This window comes from Lissotriton helveticus, chromosome 1_1 (assembly GCF_964261635.1).
Source record: "Lissotriton helveticus chromosome 1_1, aLisHel1.1, whole genome shotgun sequence".
In the NCBI taxonomy this organism is placed as follows: Eukaryota; Metazoa; Chordata; class Amphibia; order Caudata; family Salamandridae; genus Lissotriton; species Lissotriton helveticus.
The window spans coordinates 1,390,798,745-1,390,824,341 of record NC_136057.1 but is presented as its reverse complement, the minus strand read 5'-3'; the positions used below and the strand labels follow the sequence as shown (position 1 = coordinate 1,390,824,341).

The 25,597-nt window shown below is 45.4% G+C and overlaps 1 protein-coding gene across 1 annotated transcript in view; it reads right to left on the bottom strand.

The window, feature by feature from the left end:
* ANKRD54 (ankyrin repeat domain 54) overlaps positions 1–25,597 on the bottom strand; it is a 75,439-nt gene that overhangs the window by 27,408 nt on the left and 22,434 nt on the right. The gene's annotated exons all lie outside the window — the stretch shown is intronic.

Below are 25,597 nucleotides of genomic sequence, written 5' to 3'. Positions count from 1 at the left end.
CGGAATCTAAGGCCAGAGCTGAAGAAATATAGATACACACTCATTTTGCTTAAGATAAAACAGAAAAGGAAAAAAATATACTGCAACTTTAAAACACAAACCCCTTTTAATAGGTCTGGCTTGACGGCACTGATGTTACTATACCTTAAGTGATCAACAGAAAAAGAGCTTTAAGAAGCACTATTGAGCAAGGGCTTTGGACTACTGGATTTGATTGTGCAAAGGTTATGTGCTTCCTCAAAAAAACATTTTTTTTTTTTAAAGTGCGTGTATTGCACAGATTATTCTTATTTTGGTGGATCGGAGTTGGTTATGGTAACAAACCAATGATCAAGGCTGCAGACATAATTGGTTCATTAGGCGAAGTTATGTCAGATACTGTATGTCTAATCTGTTTATTATAAAGGTAGGATAAAGGCAGTAAGCCTGAATTATTTACTGTGAAAAACATATATTAAAACAAACAGGCAGTTATGGATGTATTGCTAATTAACTGTGATAAGGCCTATTGACAATTATTTTCTAACAGTCCCCCAGGTAAAATACAGAAGGAAGGGGTGTTGCATTGCGTAACCCTGTGACCATTACAGTAGGAAGGGGTTTCAGATTGTGAAGTCTCTCAAAAATGTTACAGGAAGAGGTTTTACAGTGAAGTACATGCTAAAAACCAGATTAAAGTGGCTTTACGTTCTGAACTCTTAGAAGTACAATAGAGTGGGGGCTTACAGTATGAACTGTTTCTCAAACACCAAAGGAATGTACTTTACACAGTGAAACCCTTGCGGAAATCCAAAGGAATGCACAACACCCTGTGAACACCCTGACAAATCCAACACAAAGGGGTTGGATGATAGCAATAGCAAAGGGATAAATACAATTTAGAGGGGTTTTACATTGTGAACTCCAGACAAATGCAACAGGAACAGGTTTAGTACAGAGGTCCCTTTTTAGGTCGAGCCTGGGCAACGCATGCACAGCTCTGCGAGGCATGCTGTATTCAGGTGTGGACTTGAAGCTCCACCCACTCTCCGCCCATATTTTTCATTGGCTTGTGTCATTGTCCACTGTAAACTGTGGCTTTTCATAGATCAATAGGCTCAGTAGTCCCTCCTTAGTACCGCCTTGTCTCATTTTGTAACCTCCGATGAGGACATCCAGTTACGTGTCTTGTTACTTGGTAGGTTTTAATTACTGCCTCTGAGCACTATTTTCTCAAATAGCTTTGTCCTGCCTACTGTTGCAGGCAGGACACGCTCTCTAACGCTTAAAAAAAAAAAATCTTTATAGCACGAGCACCAAACGCATTTGTAATGCAGTAGGTCTCGCATTTGCGAGAGTTTAAGCTATCAGCATTGTAAATGACAATGCCTTTTATTTATCTGTTTTACAAACAACACAAAAATAAAAGAAATTGCCATTTACAATGCCAATAGCTCAAAATCTCGTAAATGCGAGACCCCTTGCATTGCAAATGCTTGTTGGGTCTTGCCGCTACTAAATGCTTGCAGTTTGAACATAGGGACTTAATGTTCATGTCAATATATACTTTGGTTCCAGCTAAAATGTTTAATACCTACTTTCTAGAAGAGGACCACTTGGTCATGTTTATATTTATGGTGAAGCCAATAAACTTGCTTTATTGATTTTTCAGTATGGTGGCGAAGGCAGTAGGACTCTCATGTTACATTGAGAACGGCCTGACAAAACCAGTAGACTTAACCTTTTTTTTATTATGAAAAGCCTGAGATTTTCCAAAAGGCATGAATGGGACCACTTCTGTTTTTTTAATGATTGGAGCCTGAAGCTACAGAAATTGTCGCATGGTAGCTCAAACATAAATGGGAGCAGCCTCCATTGCAGGGCTAGTTGTCCCCTTTGAAATTTCTTTATAGTATGTGATTTGCAGAATGAGTAATCTGCAAGCTTATTATAGGATGGGTTTCAATTTTTAATTCCACCTGAAGTCTTGTGAATGTTTTTAATTTGGATTATAGTATTCAATAGTACATGCATTCAAGGCGTTCTCTGGCAGGTTGCAAACAGATCACTTGGTTTTACAAGACTCTCTTTCACTATACCTCCCTATCACACCTGTGTGACAAATGGGTGATTGAGGCGGGCAGTGTGTCCACGAAAGTGAGTGGTTGAGAGACCTAGCTTTCCGACACTACAATATACTTCCTGTATACTACAGTATGCCGCAATGCTCAATTCAAGTTGATTCAATACTTCATATTACATAGAGCTTATCTGGCCTCCGCTGGTGTTAAGTAGTTCCAACAGGCGAGTGTCTTTTGTACCTGCTGTTCCGCAGAAACAGCAGATGTTGCTAACATGCTTTGGGCATGCCCCTCCCTGGGAAGTTACTGAGCCCAAATAATAGAACTACAGTCAGCCATCGCAGCGAAGCCCATCCCTAGTGATTGGGTGCCAGTGGCTCTTGGCATTTACCAGCACCCTAAGAGAGGCAAAGTGGCTTCCACTAGATGGCCAAATTCACTGCCTCCTTAATGGTATGGCGCAACTCCCTTTGCAAAAGGGTGGAGACTGAAAGTAAAGCCTTGCACAGAGAAGAATCCAGAGGCTTCCACAGGCGCCCTGTTGCTGGGTCTTGGAACACTATTTTGGAAAACCTGAAAGCGCCACTTGCAGGGGACTTTGCAACCCAACAACTCATAAGGCTCTCCACCCAGTCTTGTAATGAGCCTACACTGCTCGCTAGCAATTCACCCCCTAGCCAGGGCAGCTCAGTGCCCTATTGTTAAAACGTTGACACCTCCTAGAACTACATACTACCTTCGCAGGATAGCAATGAATTTATAAGTACCGCACCTCTATCTCATCAGGATCTATAATGGCCCTGGGTCACTTTTTTCCCCTCCTATTTCTCATGTCCCATCCCAGTTTAGTATTCAGTACTGGCTACTGATCGAGAGGATCGTAACAGTTTTAAGTCCCACATTATGAGGTGACACCTGCAATACTGCGTATCTACTGATCATCGAAGGAGGGTTAGAATTTCTGCATTGGATCACAACAGAAATGCACCCAGACTTGAATTCAAGATGAATCTCAAAGCCACTACATTTGCTTCATTGTCTTAAATTCATGCCAATTGCTGTTGGTGATTAATCAAGATTTCTAATAGAAAAAACTAAAAATGGCAATAAAGTTTTTAACAAAAAAAAAAAGGTTTTCTATTCTAAAGAAAATAGTACTGGCTTGACTGGAGAAGGAGCACCATTAACACCACTGGAGCCCAGTAACTACTGACTGACAATAACAAGAGATAAAGAGATAATGCATTGTGAACAATACAACAGGAAGGGGCATTATATTACAAACTTGGACTAACCCAATAGGAATGTATATTACATTGTGAATTCGGGCAAACGCACCCAAAAGTGATGTTACATGATGAACTTTCTGGCAAAGATAATAAGAAGGGATTTTAGTTTGTGAACTTCAAAACAAACACCATAGGAAGTGGCTTTATTTTTTAACTATCTGACAAATACAAAAACAAGCATTTGTAATGCAATAGGTCTCGCATTAGGAAAGTTTGAGCTATTGTTATTGTAAATGACACGTTTTGTTTTTGAAAATAGCTAAATTAATAGCTTTGTCATTTACAATGCCAATAGTTATAACTTTCGAAAATGTGACACCTATAGCATTTGTAATGCAATATGTGTTGTATTTACGTGACTTGCATGTATTGATATTACAAATAACAATGGCTTTTAATTTGTTTTAATAATTAATACTTAAATAAAAGTTATTGTAATTCATAATGGCAATCGCTTAAACTTGTGTAAATAACTTTTGTGAAGATTGTGTTCAGTGTATTTTATTGTGACGAAAATCCAAGAACAGAAGTGAAATATTAACATCTTTTTGTTAAATTTGTAATAAAGCTTGAAACATTGAGAGAACATATTTGAACCAGTTGTTGTTGAATGGTTGCACAGATTGATGCTGTGGTGGCGCTGAGTGATGTTGTGATGGCGAACGAGTGATGCTGTGGCGTTCAGTGATGCTGTGGTAGCGCATAGTGATGTTGTGGTGCCCCTGAGTGATGCTGTGGTGGTGCTGAGTGATGCTGTATGCTATGCTATGTTTTGTTATCCTATGTTTTGTTATGCTATGCTATGTTTTGCTATCCTATGCTTTGATTTGTTATGCTATGCTGTGTTTTGTTATGCTATCCTATGTTTTGTTATGCTATGCTATCCTATGCTTTCATTTGTTATGCTATGCTGTGTTTTGTTATGCTATGCTTTGCTATATGTTATTTTTTGCTATGCTATGTTTTGTTGTGTTTTGCTATGCTATGTTGTGTTTAGCTATGTTTTGTTATGCTATGCTATGTTTTGTTAGGCTATGTTTTGTTATGTTATGCTATGTTTTGTTATGCTATGTTTTGTTATACTATGCTATGTTTTGTTATACAATGCTATGTTTTGTTATACTATGCTATGTTTTGTTATGCTATGTTTTGTTATGCTATGCTTTGTTATGCTATGTTTTGTTATGCTATGCTATGTTTTGTTATGCTATGCTATGTTTTGTTATGCTATGCTATGTTGTGTTTTGCTATCCTATGCTTTGTTTTGTTATGCTATGCTTTGCTATCCAATGCTTTTTTTGTTATGCTATCCTATGCTTTGTTTTGTTATGCTATCCTAAGCTTTTTTGTTATGCTATGCTATGTTTTGCTATCCTATGCTTTTTTTGTTATGCTATCCTATGCTTTGTTTTGTTATGCTATGCTACGTTTTGCTATCCTATGCTGGTGAGGGTGTGTGAGGGTGAGTGAGGATGAGGGGGTGTGAGGGTGTGTGAGGGCGAGGGTGTGTGAGGGTGAGCAAGTGTGAGGAGGTGTGAGGATGTGTGAGGGTGAGGGGGTGTGAGGGTGGGTGAGAGGGATGTGAGGGGGTGTGAGGGTGAGTGTGTGAGGGTGTGTGAGGGGTGTGAGGGGGGGTGTGAGGGTGAGGGGGTGATGAGGGGGTGTGTGAGGGTGACGGGGTGTGTGTGAGGGTGAGAGGGTGTGAGGTTATGAGGGTGAGGGTGTGAGGGTGACGATGAGGGGGTGTGAGGGTGAGGGGTGTGAGGATGAGGGTGTGTGTGAGGGTGAGAGGGTGTGAGGGTGAGAGGGTGTGTGAAGGGGAGGGTGTGTGAGGGTGAGGGGGGTGAGGGGGGGTGAGGGTGTGTGAGGGTGAGGGGGTGTGAGGGTGTGAGAGAGTGAGGGGTGCGAGAGTGAGGGTGTGAGGGAGGGGGTGTGAGGGGGTGAGGGTGAGGGGGTGTAAGGGTGAGGGCGTGTGAGGGGGAGGGTGTGTGAGGGTGAGGGGTGAGTGAGAGGGTGAGTGAGAGGGTGTGTGAGGTTGAGGGTGTGCGAGGGTGAGAGGGTGTGTGAGAGGGTGTGTGAGAGGGTGGGTGAGGGTGTGTGAGAGGGTGGGTGAGGGTGCGTGAGAGGGTGAGGGGGTGTGAGGGTGAGTGAGGGGGTGTGATGGTGTGCGAGGGTGAGGGGGTGAGGGTGTGTGAGGGTGAGTGGGTGTGAGGGTGAGTGGGTGTGAGGGAGGGTGAGGGGTGTGAGGGCGAGGGGGTGTGTGAGGGTGGGTGAGGGTGAGTGGGTGTGAGGGTGTGAGAGGGTGAGGGGATGCGAGGGTGAGGGGGTGTGAGGGTGTGAGGGTGAGGGGGTGTGAGGGTGAGGGGGTGTGAGGGTGAGGGGGTGTGAGGGTGAGGGGGTGTGAAGGTGGGGGTGTGTGAGGGTGAGGGTGTGTGAGGGTAAGGGTGTGTGATGGTGTGCGAGGGTGAGGGGGTGAGGGTGTGTGAGGGTGAGGGTGTGAGAGTGTGTTGAGGGTGAGTGAGGTTGGGCCACGGTGTCTCTGAAAGCAGTTGTTTTTATTTACTTGGTGCGGGTTCAGGTCCGATAGAATAAAACGATACGGGCTAGGCACATTCCTCCACCGTAAAGCCCTCCCAAGAGCCGTTTTAAAGTTAACAGGAGAATTTCCCCCATGCTGTTCTCATCTGTCATTCCGCGAGACGTCTGTTCTCCGAGCGCTCACTCCGTACATTCCTACACATTCAGGATTGCAAAATGTTATGTTTCCGTTCACACGGTAAGAGCACACTGTCAATTAGGCACCTCGCGCTTGCACAACTCTTCCCCCCCAAAAAAATGTTTCTTGCGTGCGGTGATGTGACACATTGAACTTTCACCTAGCAAAAGCATTGTTGTTGTCAGAGTGACTTTTAACATTTCACAATTCGTGCTCAAATTAAGTTATATTGATTTGTAGCAAGTAGGATTTTCGATTTTTTAAAATGAGTGCTGCAAAATGACGTCACCAAAACTTTTCTTGGTTCTTGAGACCAATTTTCTCACGGAGAGTTTTCGCCACCAATTTCATCCGAAAAAGCTGTACTACTATTTAGGCACATGCATTGTTCCACTTCAAAACGGTGTGAAATTTACCTTAGAATACTTTCAGACATGTTACAGTCAATGAACGCATTTTGTGTTTACAGAACCTAATTAAAGTGAAAGTGTCACTGAAGCTCTCAGCATTGCGCAGCGGGGGGCCGGGTGTGTGTGTGGGTCTGTGGTCTGGGTTAAAGATGAGAGCTGAGTAAAATTAACGAAAAGAGGGTTATTGTGGAGAAGCCTGTGTTGGGGAGCAGGGAAAGTGCACTTTTAGTAAGACGTATTGGAAACCATAGAATGGCAGAGGAAAGGAAGCGCTGGGAGGGGGGCTGGGCAACCATGCCAGCATTCCGATTCACGAGCAGATGGTCCGGTTTATGACCTGCGGAGCGCGTGAAGTGGCTGGTGGCAAATTGAATCAGAGCGATCGCGGTCGCTTTGATGTTCTTGTCTTGTCTTGCTTTGTGGTAGGGGGAGCGAATTCCTGTGCACGTGCCTGGCTCACATGAACTGTACGCGATGCGCAGCTGGGTAGAAGCTTTTCGGAACACTTACTATAAATCTCGCCTAACATCCCTACGGGATGGAATAGACGAGACCTAACAAGGTAGTTTACATTGTGAATTCTCTGACAAATAACATAAGATGGAGATTGCATAGTCCCCGTTTCTTCGTCTGGAACTGGAAAACTCTTGCTATCGCCAGAGGGCGATTTAAGGTTCATCTCAATGCATACTTCCCAAAATGTTTGATGGGCCTCTCTAGGTAGACACCACATGGCCATATTTATTGTCACACTAAAGACAAAAGCCTTGAGTTGATTCTAAAATGTGGTGGCAGAGACGTTAGTCTCATTTTACGTTTTGAAAGACTTGACAACACCTGAAGGCTTACCCTTTTTGAATGTGAAAAGCCTCTTTTTTCCAATAGACCCATATATTTAAACTTGTTTTATTTGATTCCAGGGATGGTTAAATCATATTTTTAAATTGTAAAAATGTAGAATACGTTTGTACTGTTATTATTTAATGCTATTTATTCATTAGTTTGTTCTTTTGCTTTATGATTGTATTAATGTACTTTTATGGCCTGAGTTGGCCGAAATAAAGTTATCGATTGATTGAAAATTGATAGTGTTTGGGAATAAACCCTGCTGCTGCCCAAATAGTCACATGGTACCTCACAGATAACAACATCAGACTACATTTACAGAGTCCATTGGCCTCTGTGAAACTTGTTTTTTTTAGGGTTTGTGATATGCCCACTGTTTAACTGGTGAGGCCTCCAAAGGATTGTTTTCACTTTGTATTACCACCTTAAATCTTGAAATAGTTATCATTGTGAGTATTGTATTTGGTTTAAGGTGCATTAAAATCATTTTATATAAAAACGATTGGTCATTTATAGTGTTAATTTTGTATGTTGTTCTGAGTTTCTAGTCCCAAATATATCCCAGAGTCAGCTTTGGACTGCTGTGCCTCAGTTCCCTGAGAATCAGGTTTTACATTTTTAACAAATACACTACAAAGGGGACTTAGGTTGTGAACTCGCTGAGAAATGAGAAAGGGAAGGATTTTACATTGAGAACTCTGACAGCTGCAAAAGAAAGTTCTTCACTTGATGAACAACGCAGCGAATGGCTATACAATATCAAACACTAAGAGACTTTGTGGCAAAGAACTCTAGTTCAGTTGGTGCTAGAGAGGTCTCCATTTCATTGTATTGTTATTGCATTTATATAGCCCTTACTACTCCTGACGAGGCGTTGAAGCGTTTTTTCGGCAAGTAGCACGCTACTCCGGAACCCATAAAGTTAGTAGTAAATTAGTATGGTGAAATACGAAATTATTTTGAGTGGTGGATATGTTAGTCAGTTATTTGGATTGAGAAGGATAGTGGAGGGATAGAAGAGTGAAAAAGGTTTGCATTTATATAGCTATTGCTACCCTTGATGAGGTGTTGAAGCGCTTTTTCGGTGAGTAGCACGCATCTCCGGCACCTATAAAGAATTAGTGGTTAATTGGTGTAGTGAAATATGAAAATTATTTGAGTGGTAGACATGTTAAAATAAGTAAGTCACCTCTAAGGTAGGCCTTGTATAGCCCAAGAGGCAGAGTGCATTATATTAATGGTGTAGATAAATAGGTTTGAACATATATATGCCTTCAGTAAACCTATAAAGCAAGGTTTATTGTAAGGAACCGGGGGTCCATGGCATAACAAGGGCTGGCTACTGATCAAACTCAAAATAGTCAGCTCCCTTATAGTACCACCAAATTGCGTTATGTTTGGCTCAAACGCTGTGCTTTTTCACCACTGACAATTCTCATGTCAAGGGTGAGCTGGCATGCACAGGGGTGTCACCCTGAGTCGGTTTTCCCCCCAAGGAAACAGTAACCCAGGGCCTTGGCGGACACCCCTGAGCTGTTTGCCGCCAGGACAAAAGTCTGTCTTGCTGGTGTGCTGTGCTTGCACTTCCCTAGGTAGTATCCATGCCACATCTGATTATCAGTTTAGCTGCCTCCTGTCCATCTCTAATCAGGTTTTCAATATCAGAACAGAGGTTATCTGGAAGCAATGGCAACATGGTCTACAAGGTACCCCACAAAGCGTAGGAAAACCACCCAAGAACACAAGACTTGCTTGTGGATCTTAAGGCTCCCGGTTTTCCATTTAAATGGATTTTTACATATAAATACAGACGGAAAACATTTTGGTTTTGGTCTGTATTTATACATAGAAATGGTAAAATACTAACAAAACAAACGCTTCTGTACTCCTCTATAAAATCCATGTCAGAGGCGAACAGGGGCTGCGGGAGGAAATCTGGAACTGCTGCCCTCAAACTGCCACTCTGGAGAAGGGTGAACAATTGCAGCCGGGAGCGGCGTGTCTGCAGAGACCCTCCAGCACCCCTCACCGCGGTGGTCACGCAAGGTAAATTTTTGGAGCAGTGCAAGCAGCCGATGCCCATTAAGAGGTGTTTAAAACACCCCATGACATCGGCTGTAGCCCCAGCAACCTCCTTCTTTTTTCCTATAGGAAGGGGAAGGAGGTCGATAGGGCAGGGCATGGGGCAGCTGTGCCTCCAACAACTATCAGCATAAAGCCTGGGAGCATCTCTCAGTGAGGGGTAGTGAGACTGAGTGAGAGGTGTTCGATAAACTGCAAGTGTGCATGTCAATTTAAACAAATGTGGAAAAATACTAGCTGCAGCGTCTTTTTGCTTGCGGAAAAAAAAGTGGATAAATACTGTAGGAAGGTGGATACCCGACTATGGTTACCCCAGATTTTTTGCCTAGTGTTTAGCTGGTTTTCGACTTAGTTGGCCTGGGATCCTGCTAATCAGGGTCCCAGGCTATCTGCTCTCTCTTAAAATGGAGTCCATGTACCCTAGGTGCATTACTAAATTGGTACTGGACACCTTAACAGACCCTGTACAGTGCACTATAGGTGCCCAAGGCATAGGTGCATCCAAGGCCTACCAGGGGCTGCAGCATATATTTTGCCACCCCTGGCTGGTACTTAAATCAACACAACTGGCTGATCACTCAGCTGGTGCAAGGTGGTGTAATCACCCCTTGCTTAGATATAGTATACCTATATCTAAAACCTTTATCTGGACACATATATACCTAGAAGTCACTCCTATGGCAGGCCTTAACAATCCTGGAGGCAGAGTGCTTGGATTTATGTGAGATGGTGCTCTAGCATGAGCTGAGCCTGTCTGCAGAGGTCGGAACCATTTCCGTACTGCTGTTCCAGTGACACTGCCATACCATATACTCTTAAGTGCATTATAATCCTCGCGGTTAATGCTAACTTTGGTTTGGCTTTATCAAAACATGTCGTGTTTGGTGTCATACACTTTGGAATACTACCCCCTGGCCAGTTCTGGTGATGGGGGTAGCATTCCACCCTTATAGAGGGAGAAGACATGTTACTTTACTTAAAACGCGGTTAATCTTAACCAGAGCCTCAGCATCACAAAATGGATGCTGCTGCCACAGACACGAGTCTGACCTCCTGCTGCTGACCGAAACTTGGCAGGGGAGGCCTGGACAAAAGGTTTCCTGTCACAGGGAGGTGCTACACCTCCCCAGACAGGAGATAGTGTATTGGGGCAGGGTGGGTTGAAAGAAACTAGACACTGCCTGGGGCACACAAGGTGTCCCAAGCAAATTCCAGTCAAACTGGTTCTGGGGCACTCCAGCCCCAGCTCTGGCATGAAACTGGACAAAGGAAAGGGGTGTAACCACCCCCTTCCTGGGTCCCACCCATAGGAGGGACCTAGCAGGTAATCCAGCCCCTTGATTTGGAATAAAGGTAGGAGCTGTGCTGATGCACATCAGATTATCCTGACTGAAACTTATGAAACAAAACTCTGGACCCTTCGACATCCTACTCGACGTAGAAGACTGAAGAATCTCCCTTGTGGTCAAGGAGTGACCACCCTGTGCAAACAGGCACCATCCAGCACCTCGACGTTTGCTTTGTTGCAGTTCCCGCCGGAACTCGAGCGACAGAGATCGACAAGGCCCAGCGTTCCTGCCTTCCAACAGCCCGATCCACAGTCTATGCAAAGCTGAGACCCGTGGAGGCGACCTGAAGCGTGGGGCTGGCCATCTTGGAAAAACTACGAATCGCTGACCGTGCAGCTCCCGAGGCTCCCTCGAAGCTGTGCATTGGAGTTTGAGAAGCTCCAGCCCCGAGCAGCTTTTGCACCGAAGCTCACCCCTCCACACTCACCGAGTGCTGCGTGGGGCCCTTTTGCATTTTCCTGCTCGACGCGTTGGTCCGGTCGCTTACCCGTTGGCTAGTGGCCCCAGTACCGACGAACCAAAGAATTTACACTGCTGGTCTGGTTGCTCCAGACTGGCCCTCGCTCCCCTGAAAAGGAGCACCCGCTCTGACCTTGCTGGTCCGAGTAAGAAGCGAACTTCGAATCCTGCGTGGGTTGCCCTTGCCAAGGCTTGTTAACTCCGAACCGGAAGCCGACACCGCCGACAGCAAGAGCCTTCGTGGGACAGCTCGTGATCCACTCCAGGACATCCTCGGTGCCCCAGAGTCCACGTGGCAGCGGAGACATGATTCACGACAACCACCCGATTGCGCCAGACATCGCCTGGTTCCTTCCTGGTCACTGGCTAGTGACCCAGACTCTGTCCCCTCTGCTTTCAGGTACTTTGCATCTTCGACCCACCCTGGGATCACACCGGACACTTCTCTTCTGGACGCCTGCAGCATCTTCATCTCCAGGCACCATAGATCTTCGTGACGAAACCCGACACGCTTTTGCACCTGTGCACCCGCTTCCTGTGGGTGAGGTAATTCTTGAACGCCGGTGCTCCTGTAGTGGTTTACACCTCTAGTGTCTAAAGTCTAAAGTTTTGTCCTTCTAGTCCAGTCGGAAGACCCTTAAACTGTAACTCGATAACTTTTACGCACCATTGACTTTGCATTGGTGCATGCGTGTGCTTTTAGCGCTGCACCCGAATCCCGCGGGCTTCTCCCGTCCTAACTGCTGTTAGTCCAGTGTAGTCCCAGCGATTCCCAAGGCCCTAGGCCTTACCACTGATCGAATAGTGATACTTATACCACTTTTTTGATATATGGTTTGAGTGGCCACCGGCCCTATCCATAATTGTGCAACTTTCATATGTTATATTGTGCTTTTGTTTTAACGCTTGTGCTTCTTCACTCATAAAGAGTATTGGGGATTATTCTGAGAATAAATACATATATTTTTATAATATATAACTTGTGTGGTGTCCTTTCATTTGATATTACAGGATTGCATATGGTAAAACAGCTGGCTTCACATGCCCTCTTGAGTTAAGCCTTTAAGGCTGCTTAGTCCATGCTACCCTTAGGATAGCTTGTCTATAAGGTTGACTTACAACCACCACCATAAGGGATTGTTTGGACTGATACAAGGTGCCCACAGAACTGTGGACATCATATACCAGGCCAACTTCTCACAAATACTGATAAAAAGACCAATATATAAACATGGATAAATACAGATGGAAATAGTAAAAAATAAAGACCTTAAAACAGAGAGCCCTAATCTTAACGCAGAGCTAGCAGAAGAAAATATGTACCTGCCACATGCATCTTGACTCATAGAATCCTCATTGAACTGAATTTAAGGTTCAGAATCCCCATCCTGTGAGGCTGTAACAGCCTGAGCTACCAGGCTATGAGCGGTAGGATACTGCGGAGACAAACTGGGTCTTCTGGAGCAGGTAGATGCCTATGAGATATAGCACAGTCCACTGAGACCCCTGAATCAGGCTTGGCCCATGTTCCTAACAATATATCAAACAGGGCCTCACTGTATGGAATAACTGGTTCTTCTCCGGACTGTCCTCGGTAAAGGATATCATCAATCAGAGGGTCGGTGGGCTTCTCCACCGTAGGCAGTGACAAGTCCAAAACTGCTACCACTCTCCTCAAAACTTCTGCGAAGGAGGCACTTGCCTCAGATTCAAGACTAGAAGGGGAAGTAGCCCCGAGGCTGGAGAGGACTCTACACTACTAGCCTCACCAAGAGCAGGTTTCCAACTCTCTTCCACTTGTGATTGAATAATTTCAGAAATGGCCTGAAAGAGCCCAGACCTCCTTACATCACCCATTATAAGATGAATCTCAGAAGTATCACTTGGAGAAGGAAGTGAAAATGCCACATTCCCCTCAGTTTGCTATACTGACTTCGCACCAAACGCTGAGAAGACAACGCTTCGATGTGAATCAGAGGAGGAGGAGGGACTTCGATCTGAGCCGCCGATATCACTGTTGGAGTCGGCTGATCGACTATGGACGCCGAAGGTGGAGTCCCCAGACACTGTGACATCTGTATCTTTAGGCTTAATATGTAGTTGTGTGTGAATTAAATAACCACTTTAAAACAAAAAAGGGTAAAAACACGAAACATTGATTAATTAGAAATTACTGTGCACTTTATAGTATTCTTTATCTTTTATTTAAACCTTTCAGTTGCTTTCATTTGTAATGTTGCCTTTACTTTTTTTGATCCACTCTGTTTATATTCAATTTGTGATACAACAAAGTGCTAGTAACTTTGATAATCCTCTTATACTTCTGGAAGTCTTGCTTCAGACATGTTTGATTACCAATAACCTTTTGAATTTGATCGCTTCTGAGCGTCGGATGGCCCCTGGACGTCTGATGTCACGGTGGGCGTGTGCAGAGGACGGCCGGGGGCCGTCCAAACTGCGCACGCGTGGAATTCTTCGACACAGCAGGGGAATTCCGGCCGCAGCGACGCGGTTAAATGTCGATAAACGGAAGGAGTTTGTTCCAGGGAATCATTCTTAGACCCAGGCCACTGTTCGGAAGTCACTGGCCCGTGGCCCGCTTCCAGACCCTACTACTACGACCAAAAATGTTGGTGTTACTATAAGCACAGAGCTTACCTTCTGACTGCATGGCAAGATGCTTACTGGTACACCCTTTTGAAAAGCTTAAGGTAAATTCTTCATTGCCTATGTTTATGGGTGAAGGTTGGTGATCCACACAGCTATCTCATCCTGTTTGGATGATATGAATTCAGTCTTTCTTGGTTCACCTAAATAACTTACCTGTCTCCTTCAAAGTCACTGAAAATGCAACTGTCATGTCTGTTGCTTAATATAGCCTTAGAGCCCGACCTAGCAGGCTCTACCGGCCATTATAGGGCTGCTCCAGCGGTAAAGGCCTGAGCGGAAGGCGAGGGCCTTTAACAAGGGAGCATGCCTTTAATGGCCAGTAGAGCCCACTAGGAGGGCTCTAAGGTTATTAGAACATTCTGCCCCAGAGGGCAGAATGTTCTTAATGGCAAAAACAAAGGCCTCTTGGAGCCCGAGGGGATTTAACCCCTTCCATGCTGCCGTCAGCAGCAATACCTGCCCAGTGCTGCTGTCGGCCAATGGCCGACGCGGCCCCGCCCGTTTTGCAAATGTGCCGCACTTCCGCAAAATCGGCGGCGCATGAAACGGGTTAAATCCCCTCAGGCCCTGAGAGGCCTTAGTTCACAGCAGAAGCAGCTGTAAATGAAAAACAACATTAGAATATTGTTCTGCGGGCTTCTACCGGCCCATGGAAGCCCAGAGCACTCCATTATCTGCACTGGAGTGCTCAACATTCTAATGTTCTAATTGACCTTACACCGCTTCTATTAAATCCTAATTGATTTCTCCATAGGTTACCAGGGTAATGTTGCCAGTGCTTGTCTCTTGTTTTAACTAGTTTTTCACTTTTTCCCCCCTCATTTTCTTTCTTTTCTCATTTTCTCTAGTCTTCTGTTTTATTTTTCTTTCCTCTCTTTAGCAATGTTTTTCCTTTTATGTTACTTTTCTTATTCTCCTTTTTCTGTATGTTTTCTCCAGTTTTCCATTTTGTTTCTTCTTTCTCTTGCTTTGTTTCTCATATTGTTGCTTTCCTCTCTCATTTCTCTATCCTTTTTAGGTCTTGCTGATCTAATGCACATGCAGGGACTTCTAAAAATGCTCCCAAAGTCTGCAGGCGGATCGGGCACAGTGCACGTGCGCCGGGCGCACGCACCATTTGTCCACCTGCAGCTTTGGGAGCAATTTCTCGGCCGCTCTAATGTTCTCAGTGAGACGCGTGGCCATTGAGAACATCAAAGCATACGCGAAATGCTCACCATTTGCCTCTTGTCTCCATAGTGCTCACCATTTGCCACCCCATCCCTCGGTCAATTCAATCGCTGATCCAGCCAAACTTTGTTCTACGTGGGGTTGTGTTCTCCTGAGTACATCTGCGTGTACGTCTCAATCTGCGTTCCTCTGGATGGTAAAAAGGGTTATATTATTATATGTACTTATGGTGCTTCCATGCAAGCCATATTCTTTTTAAAAACAATATTTTGAAAAGGATAAGCAGAATGGTTTTACTTTCCTTATAACAAACCAATACATTTTTTCTATCCCTAGGATTTCTTTTGTATCTGTGTGTTAAAACGTCAAAATACCAAAGTACTCATGGCATAATCCACCTTTCCTTGCTGCGTGATTTCCATTTCTTTACCATACAGCTTGGCCCTTCACTGCCGCATAATTTCAGGGGGCGTGGCTACAATGGTGCTGACCCCTCCACCCAGCCACAGCTCCAGTGCATGACCTGCTCACTGCCTGCAGTTTTATTCTGGAGAAGAGGTGCATAGGCTGAACACATAATTATTTTCCACACTACAGGTCCAAGGAAAGCTGTGTTTCTGTGTCTCCCCACCCACATACTGCAGTCATCAGCTCTTCATAAGGTTACTCACATTGTGGTTCTTTCCGCATTCTGCTTAGTTTAATACGAAATGATGCGAAATCCCACGAGCACTCATTTTGCAGTAAAGTCTCTCTCCCCTCCCGGCTCACTTTATTTTATTTCCCCCTCACTGCCTCTGATTGTCGTGTCTTACTCTACCTCTCTCTTCTCTGCTCCCTACTTCGCTCTTTGCCGCCCCTCCCTGCCCCCGAGCTCCCCCAGCCTGTGAGCCTTCGTGTCCTCACTCCTGTCCCTTGTCTCCCCCCCCTCTGTCTGAGGCGTGTGTGTGTGTGTGTGTGTGTGTATGAGGTGGGCACCTATTGTAATCTGCCCCTTTGAGCACACGTCCCTCGGCAGTACACGGTCCATCGCCCTCACCACCCCCTCTCGCTCTCTGAGCTGTGAGCTGGCCCTTCGAGCAGTTAATGCCATCTCCAATGAGGCCTCCTCAGCAGCCCCCCGCCTCTAGTCCCCATCCCCCTCCTCCCCTCTCCCGCCAACTTGGCTTCATGAATTCTTGCTCTCTTGTCGGCCTCTGTGGGTTTTTTTGTCCATCCATCCCTTCTAGGCTATCGTTCCTTAGCGCCTCCCCCTGCGAGGCCCCCAGTGCAAGATCGGAGGCACCTGTGCTGCAGCCTTCTACTGCAGATGAAGCACTTTAAATGAGGCCTGCAGCTGGGAAGCACTTGAATAGCGGTCTGCAGCTGCGAAGCACTTGAACTGCGGTCTGCAGCTGCAGTCAAAGCACTTGTACTGCGGCCTGCAGCTGGGAAGAACTCAAACTGCAGCTGTAGTCAAAGCACTTAAACTGCGGCCTGCAGCTGCAGTCGAAGCACTTAAATTGCAGCCTGAAGCTGGAATTTGTCAGCACCTTATGCACTAGACCTGTAGTGTGGAAAATAACTATGTGTTCAGCCTATGCACCTCATCTCCAGAATAAACCTGCAGGCAGTGAGCAGGTCATGCACTGGAGCTGTGGCTCCCTTCTACTGCAAGTAACCAGGTCATGCACTGGAGCTGTGGCTCCCTTCTACTGCAAGTGAACAGGTCATGCACTAGAGCTGTGGCTCCCTTCTACTGCAAGTGAGCAGGTCATGCACTGGAGCTGTGGCTTTCTTCCAGTGCATGTGAGAAGGTCATGCACTGGAGCTTGGACTTTCTTCTCGTGCAAGTGAGCAGTTCATGCGCTGGAGTTGAAGCTTGCTTATATTCCATGTATGTAGGTCATGCATTGGAGCTGTGGCTTGCTTCCAGTGCATGTGAGCAGGTCATGCACTGGAGCTGTGGCTTGCTTCCAGTGCATGTGAGCAGGTCATGCACTGGAGCTGTGGCTTGCTTCTAGTGCAAGTGAGCAGGTCATGTGCGGGAGCTGTGGCTTGCTTCTAGTGCAAGTGAGCGGGTCATGCACTGGAGCTGTGGCTCACTTCTAGTGCATGTGAGCAGGTCATGCGCTGGAGCTTGCTTTCAGTGCATGTGCGCAGGTCATGCGCTGGAGCTGTTGCTTGCTTCCAGTGCATGTGAGCAGGTGATGAACTGGTTCTGTGGCTCACTTCTAGTGCAAGTGAGCGGGTCATGCGCTGGAGCTGTGGCTCGTTTCTAATGAGTGTGAGGGGGTCATGCACTGGAGCTGTAACTTGCTTTCAGTGCATGTGAGCAGGCCATGTGCTGGAGCTGTGGCTTGCTTCTAGTGCTTGTGCAGGTCATACACTGGAGCTGTGGCTTGCATCCAGTGCATGTGAGCAGGTCATGCACTTTATCTATCGCCCTCCCTCTACCTATCTGTCGCCCTCACTCTACCTATCTATCGCCCTCACTCTATCTATCGCCCTCCCTCTACCTATCTGTCGCCCTCACTCTACCTATCTATCGCCCTCACTCTATCTATCGCCCTCACTCTATCTATCGCCCTCACTCTATCTATCGCCCTCACTCTATCTATCGCCCTCACTCTATCTATCGCCCTCACTCTATCTATCGCCCTCACTCTATCTATCGCCCTCACTCTATCTATCGCCCTCACTCTATCTATCGCCCTCACTCTATCTATCGCCCTCACTCTATCTATCTATCGCCCTCACTCTATCTATCTATCGCCCTCACTCTATCTATCTATCGCCCTCACTCTATCTATCGCCCTCACTCTATCTATCTATCGCCCTCACTCTATCTATCTATCGCCCTCACTCTATCTATCGAACTCTATCTATCTATCGAACTCTATCTATCTATCGCCCTCACTCTATCTATCGCCCTCACTCTATCTATCGCCCTCACTCTATCTATCGCCCTCACTCTATCTATCGCCCTCACTCTATCTATCGCCCTCACTCTATCTATCGCCCTCACTCTATCTATCGCCCTCACTCTATCTATCGCCCTCACTCTATCTATCGCCCTCACTCTATCTATCTATCGCCCTCACTCTATCTATCGCCCTCACTCTATCTATCGCCCTCACTCTATCTATCGCCCTCACTCTATCTATCGCCCTCACTCTATCTATCTATCGCCCTCACTCTATCTATCGAACTCTATCTATCTATCGCCCTCACTCTATCTATCGCCCTCACTCTATCTATCGCCCTCACTCTATCTATCGCCCTCACTCTATCTATCGCCCTCACTCTATCTATCGCCCTCACTCTATCTATCGCCCTCACTCTATCTATCTATCGCCCTCACTCTATCTATCGAACTCTATCTATCTATCGCATCACCACAGCATCACTCAGGGGCACCACAACATCACTATGCGCTACCACAGCATCACTGAACGGCACAGCATCACTCGTCGCCACCACATCACTCAGCGCCACGACAACCATTCAACAACAACTGGTTCAAATATGTTCTCTCAAGGTTTCAAGCTTTATTACAAATGTCACAAAAAGATGTTAATATTTCACTTCTGTTCTTCGTGTGTCCCTATACACTTTTAACACAATTACCGAATATTTACTCCAACCCCAGCAGCTTGATAATAGGCAGCCCTCCACCCCGGGTGCTTCTCACCTTCCACCCCTGCCCCAGTCCCCCCCCCAGCCATGGCCCTCCCCGGGCAGTGATGCCCCTGCCCCAGGCGTGCACTCAACTGCGTAGGTCTGCGCCGCGCCGTTGGCCCGGGCGCAGCTGCACCTGCTCCTGCACGCGGCCGTTCTTTAGCTGCTCGCGGTCCCGCTGGTCCAGCTGGTGGTCAGAGGGCAGCGCCAGGAAAGAGGTGTCCATGTTGGGCTGCAGAGCCGACATGAGGAAGGTGCCGCCGAGCTGCGCAGCACCCACCGACCGGAGCACGATGAAGCCTGCAGGCGCCGCCACGGGGCACGAGCCGCAGACCACAGCAATGTGCACGCCCACAATGCGTGCGCGTCTCTCCCACCCCTCCCCATTCAAGCAGCAAGCTGCCCATTGTATTTATTTATGCGTTTTAATATAGCGTGGACTGTACCCGAAGGTGTCAGAGCGTTTTACAAAAGGAACAGAACTGATATAAGAGAACAATACAAGTTAACAAATTGCAAAAGTTACATTACATGAGGCAAAAGTGACAATCGTGAGTGAACAAAGTACAAGTGGTAGCAAACGGTGCATTACAGGAGGAAAAAGTGACATGTGTGCAGGTTACAAAAGCGTACAAAGTACAAGTAGAGGTATAATACTGCAATAAATGGAGGACACTTAAACACAAGAACAAACGTTACATAGGCAATGGTGTCACTTGTGCAAGTATCGAGAGCAAACAAAAAGTAAGGGGTAGCAAACTGTGTGAGCCGGTACGAACAAAAAGGCACACCACTTCACCTGCATGGAAGTGTACACACAAATATGGCTTGTTGTGATACCTTCCAAGTAATGCAGACCAGTGCGCGTGCAGACTTAGGTCTGTGAACGCGCTTCCCACGAGCAGGTCTGTGAACGTGCTTCACATGAACAGCTTTTGCGCGTTCATTCAATTTGAGTGCTCCTCTCCGGAAGACCTGCTGCGTTAATTATATGTCCTTTCCGGGAGAGGTGCTACTATTTAGCAGCGTGGGGCGCCTGTGGGCATGCTGTTTTAATGACTTTCTTATTATTGGAATGCAGCCCGTTTCTCTTGCTCTTTTTTATTTAAGATAAATGGAATGCTCCGAAATAGTTCTTAAATCGTCCCTTTTCCTTTAAATAGCACCACAGAAGACCTTTCAGTTTCATCAACGCCAGGGTTTTTTTGAAAAGGACAATGCTTTTTTTTTTCACAGAAATGTCTGTTCTCACTGCATTAGGTGTCTACTACGTAAAATCACGTGGTGTAACCATATGCTTCCTAAAATGTAGCTCAAATTGCCTCCAACCAACTTCCTGTTCTGATGTGCGTTTTTTTCGCCCCTTGCTGCGCTCGTCCGCTCGGGAAACTTCCTCCCTGCACCAACAAATAAACAGGACTGGCAAGCAACTACCTCAAAGGGTGCACCCACATCGGAACTTTTTATTTAAACAAAAACTTTATTGAAAATATCTTCAATGGTCAAAACCATGGAAGAAGGACTCATGCGTACACTAGTTTATCGCAATAATAGACAAACATGAAGGACCCTTGCAGTCTGCCAACTAGTGCTCAGCACTCACCGTGGATGTGCTGTCAGAACTTCACCTGCCGCCGCCTGATTAGTCGTCATTTTTTTTCTTCCCCTCGGCTTGTTCCAGCCCATCCGCCATATAAGCCCCGCCTTCTTGCTTGCCGGCGTCTCTTTTGATTTACTCAGTCGTCATCTCGATGCTTCTGGTGAGTTTATTTCCAACCTCGATTGCCCTTTTGATTTGTGCACAGGCCTCCGTTAATTTTTCCTGCTAGGCCTCCATAGTGCTTATGGTTTTGGCAATCTGCTACGTCCCCTGACCTCCCGGTATTTTGCCCAGCTGTTCTCGAGCTCCGCACTCCCACCTTAATTTGCCAGGGGTCACACCGCGAGATTACAAACACAACACGGCATTGGTACTTACATTTACACGGCCCATTGACTAAGTTTTGATTTTTTTAAACTGCTCTCTTCCCTGCTCTTTCTGCTATGCTTAATTGTGTCCTGCCTACCAATTGGTATTGGTCTTGGCCTTGAAGGCTCATTATTCCTGTAACCCCACATGAATTCAGTGCTTTTCTCTTTTCACAACACACAGACCCAACGTTGCATGGTCGTGGTACACGCCGTACTTACGTGGGCTTATGATGTTTTGTACCTCCTCACAAAATTAATGTCTCCACCTGTACACGGTTGTGCTTCACACCGCGTTTATACAGGATTCCTTTAAATGACCCTATTCACTAGCGTTTCCCTGATATTTTATCACCGTCAGGGGGTCTGACATTCAGGGCGCAGGGTTTTGATAACATTAATAATGCGTTTTCAAACCCGAAGCCTCCCCTTTGTTTTAAGGTTTCCGCCCATTCTGGTTATTTCTCCTCTCACTCACAAGGGCCTGTGCTTTTGCTCAATCCTCCAAATAATACTCTGCAGCCATCTGCTGTTTTCGTGTGCCTCTGTTGCCTGCTTGTGATCGGGTTTTCGTGCGCCTCTGTTGCCTGCTTGTGATCGGGTTTTCGTGTGCCACTGTTGCCTGCTTGTGATTGGGTTTTCGTGTGCCTCTGTTGCCTGCTTGTGATTGGGTTTTCGTGTGCCTCTGTTGCCTGCTTGAGATCGGGTTTTAGTGCGTCTCTGTTGCCTGCTTGTGATCCGCTTTTGGTGTGCCTCCGTTGCCTGCTTGTGATCAGGTTTTGTGTGGCTCCAAATGCAATAGAGATTAGGCTATTGGCATTGTAAATGACAATGCCATTTATTTATCTGTTTTCAAAGCCAACACATAAATAAAAATGTTGTCATTTGCAATGCCAATAGCTCTAACTTTGGCAAAGGCGAGACCGTTGCATTGAAAATGCTTGTTCTGTTTTAGGTTTAATTTGGGAGAGCAACTGTCGCCACACATTATGTGATTAACAGAAAAAAAAGAGCATTCAGATTCACAAGTAAGGCTTCTGGTTTGGCTCCACCCGCACGTGGATCTTCCTTCCTACATAATTTGCTCAGGTGAAAGTTATGTGCTTCCATTGAAAAAGTGTGCTTGTGTTTCACAGTTTACACTCAATACAGTACGCCTGAGTTGGTTAAGGTAAAAAGTCAATCTCACACTTTTCTACCAAACACACCAACTACAGAATTCTTGATGACCTAAACATTTGATTTAGCCAAATATCAATGCTACAGCCAAGAAGCATTGTATCAAATCTGGAACCTCCATTAATTAACCACTGGGGCACCCATGCGCACCTCGGGCCTAATATTCAGCCCTCCTGGAATCATCAACATCACAGGGAACCAATGATCACCACCCCGTGTTTTACCCATAAACTCTCACCACAAAACAGAGATCAACACCTACAGATACTGGAACAAACCTGACCTCGCCGGAGTCAACTTATATTTGCCTGTGCTTTCACTTCCCTAGCAAATAATCGAAGGCAAGAAGTTTTAATGAGCTCTAGCATGATCTCCCTTAAAAAATGTATGCAACCTAAATAATGCCAGATGACACGCAGCAATGAAATAAAAAAGTATTAAATCACACTGGACTGCTTTAACGTCAACTGAATCAAAAAACATGAAGAACAATATCCAACTCCAGAGACTCAACAGTATCAACAAATCTACCCTTTATAAAGCAGAGACCTTCACTACTCAAACTGGATCTCTATTGCCAAGTGCCCCAGAAGCAATCTCCACGAAATCTTTTCAGCATTAACCAACTGATATTGCATTTCCACAAAGACTCAGCACGAGATAACCAACATATAAATCTCCGTGACAACATCTCCCCAGCCACAGAGGCCTCCGACTTCTTCTCATTAGATTATTAACCTTCAAGATCCTCTGCAATAAGGAGAAGGTTGTCAACGGCAAAATGCCCTTCCTTCTTCCAAGTAAAACACTAATGATATTCTCAGAAAGAAATCGGTTACCTAAACCAGTATCTTAACTGATCATCCCCTATCTCAGTTTATGGCTAAACAGTAACTTGCTCTGGCAAGAGTAAGGACAATCGATACCCGGGAATTCTAAGACTTTAAAGACTAAGCTATACCCATAAAAGGTGGAGAATGATAGTGCCCAAAACTCCAATAAAGTGGACTACACTCTCCTGCACATAACAATTGTCTGCATTTAAGTCATTAAGTAACGGAATACAGGTGTGCAGTCCCTCATGTGTGGACTTCAGTGTGTCCCTCATGTGTGGACTTCAGTGTTTGACCAGATATATACCAGACATGGGTACTCCCAGAAATGAGGCCTGGTATGCAATACGGACTAACCTGGAAAAGAGACTCTGACTAGCTGGGCTGGAACAAATTGAGTTGTCAGTTTGAACCTGTCCAGAGAAAAAGTCATACATTACTGTACGGCCCACTTGAAATAAAAGGTGTTAATGTGTTCATGAACCAGCGATCCAAGGAATGGATTACTCACTGTACAGCTCTTTATGTTTTCAGTAAATATGTAAAAATGGATATGTCATTACCCAGGTCTTCTAGGAAATGGCAATGGCCTCTTAAAATGTACTCTGTTACCATTACTATGCGTACTCCCCACTAGAAGGTAACTATAATTAAATTGTATGCCATAACCAGGCTATAGAGAAATGTGTAACCTACTATACTTCTTCTACTATATATCTGATCCAATAAATGACAAGAACTGACGTATAGCTGAACTGTCCAAGACCTGTTGAACCAGTACATGGATTCTGCCAGCATGATCGCTTACAAGACCACCTGCATAACAAACTGCAAAACTAATTGATTGCCAATTTGCAGGTCAACATGTTGTGGATGTGACCTTTCTCTCACACATTTCATTCCAAGCTGTGGCATAGGTGCAATGACAAAAAACCCAGATAAGATCACAAGTCTAGTCATCATACAAGACTTTCACAACACACAAAATTAATATAACCCGTACTCTTTCATCCATTACACTACCAGACAGTGGCATGCTATCTGCTGAAAAAAACACTTCAACCCTTGCTGGGTAAGAAGCGCTATATAAGTTAACATACATTACAATGCAGTGCATATGCTTGGGAGAAATTAAACATATAGATATTTGAAAGAATTCAAATTTAAGAGGGTTATGCAAGTAATACGATATATACTACAGGATCAGACAACTGTAAACACAAACCAAATCAGCAGTTCCAAGACGTTCTTACTACTGTTTTTTCATTAGGATCATGGTCTTTTTGGGGGCAGAATTGTCCATATAATGTAAACAAGTGTGTACCCATGCCCAGAGTGCCAGACTGCATCTGGAACTGGTAACCTGACTTTTTGGGGGGCCCGGCATGTGAGTAGTGGCCTAGATCTATGCCCGAGAACACAAGGATCAGAACCTGTTGTTTACTTATTTTTAAAGTTTTATATAGCGCTTTACATACACACTGTAAAAAACAGAAGGAAATTGCATTACATAGTAGGCAGACAGTGAGGAAGCAAACCAGAGATAAAAAGATACAGCATGAAAAATTAGGTAAACAGTGCATCGGAGGGGGAGAGAACAAAAAGAAGGTGGTTAACACAGTCCGGTGCAACCTAGAGGGGCACATCAAGCTTGCTCTCAGGTAAATCATTGACCACTATTTATGCACTGGGTAAGTCATAAGGTAGTGGTAGGAACAATGTACGTTTTGTCAATCATTATGATAAGACCAATTTCTCTCTGTCCAGGAAAGTGTGGACTACTGTTCCCTCTCAGGTAAATTTCTACTTTTATGTGAGCCACAGATTTTTGCACAGACATGGTGTGTGCACGTGTATGTGCAGCAAGTGTGTGGTACATGTATGCTACAAAGGCTGTGCGTGTGGTGACAGCCTGTGTACTGGGAACCAGTGGGTTACATTTTGAATGGCCTGTGGTACAGGATGGCGCAAGATGGAGGGTGGATACAGCTTTCCAATAAAGTTGTTGTGTACGGACTACATTCCAGTAGCTGGACAATGGAAGCGCAGACATTGAAGTGAAGGAGGATGGAGAAAGAGCTTCCCTTAGCAATTCTATGAGGTCCTTGAAAGCAGAGGGTTGCTAAGTAGTCCATGTTGAGCAGTTTAGTGGATTGTAGAAGAGCGGGGCAAGACTGCAGTTCCAGTAATTTAAAAATAGGAAGGTTCTATGCATGGCCTGCCCTCAGAGATAACAGTACTTACAGGACCCGTTGAGAGAAAGTGTCACAAACCCAACAAGATTGTCATATGGCACAGGATTGGTAACTAATGGGATAGCCCAGAGTACCAAATTGCCCATGCTGAGGTAGAATTCAATAGCAAGCCAGGCATGGTTGATGAAGGAGTGAGAGAAGCAATGTGAGTGATGTCTCTTGGACAGTGATGCAATCTCACCTGGTTTACTACCAGGACTAGATGCCTACATGGTTTGAACCATGTCAGTAATGTTGACCAGAGCACAAGATGCACGTCAGTCTCAGGAAGAGACTGGGAACATCTAAAATTTCCAATGATCAGATAAATGTAGGCAGTGGATGAGGGAAGACTGAGAAGGTACAGGCTGTGGTGCCGTTTGCCGCTGCTCCAGACGGAAAGGAGGATGAAACACCTGAAGAGGACCAAGTGTTGGAGTCGGAGTCACTGCCTGGGCTGGAGGGATTGTTAGCTTTGAGAGGACTAACCTGGGAGCAATTCTGCCACACTTAATTTTGGAAGGAAGCCAAGGAGCGGATCGACAGCGGAGTGGTCGGATGACATTATGTTGGAAGGGAGGCTTGACTGATATAGTGAGCCTGTGAATGCTGAGCCAAGAGCCATCAAGAGGCTAGTAGTTCCCTTAGTGTGCAGAACATTACTGTTATTAG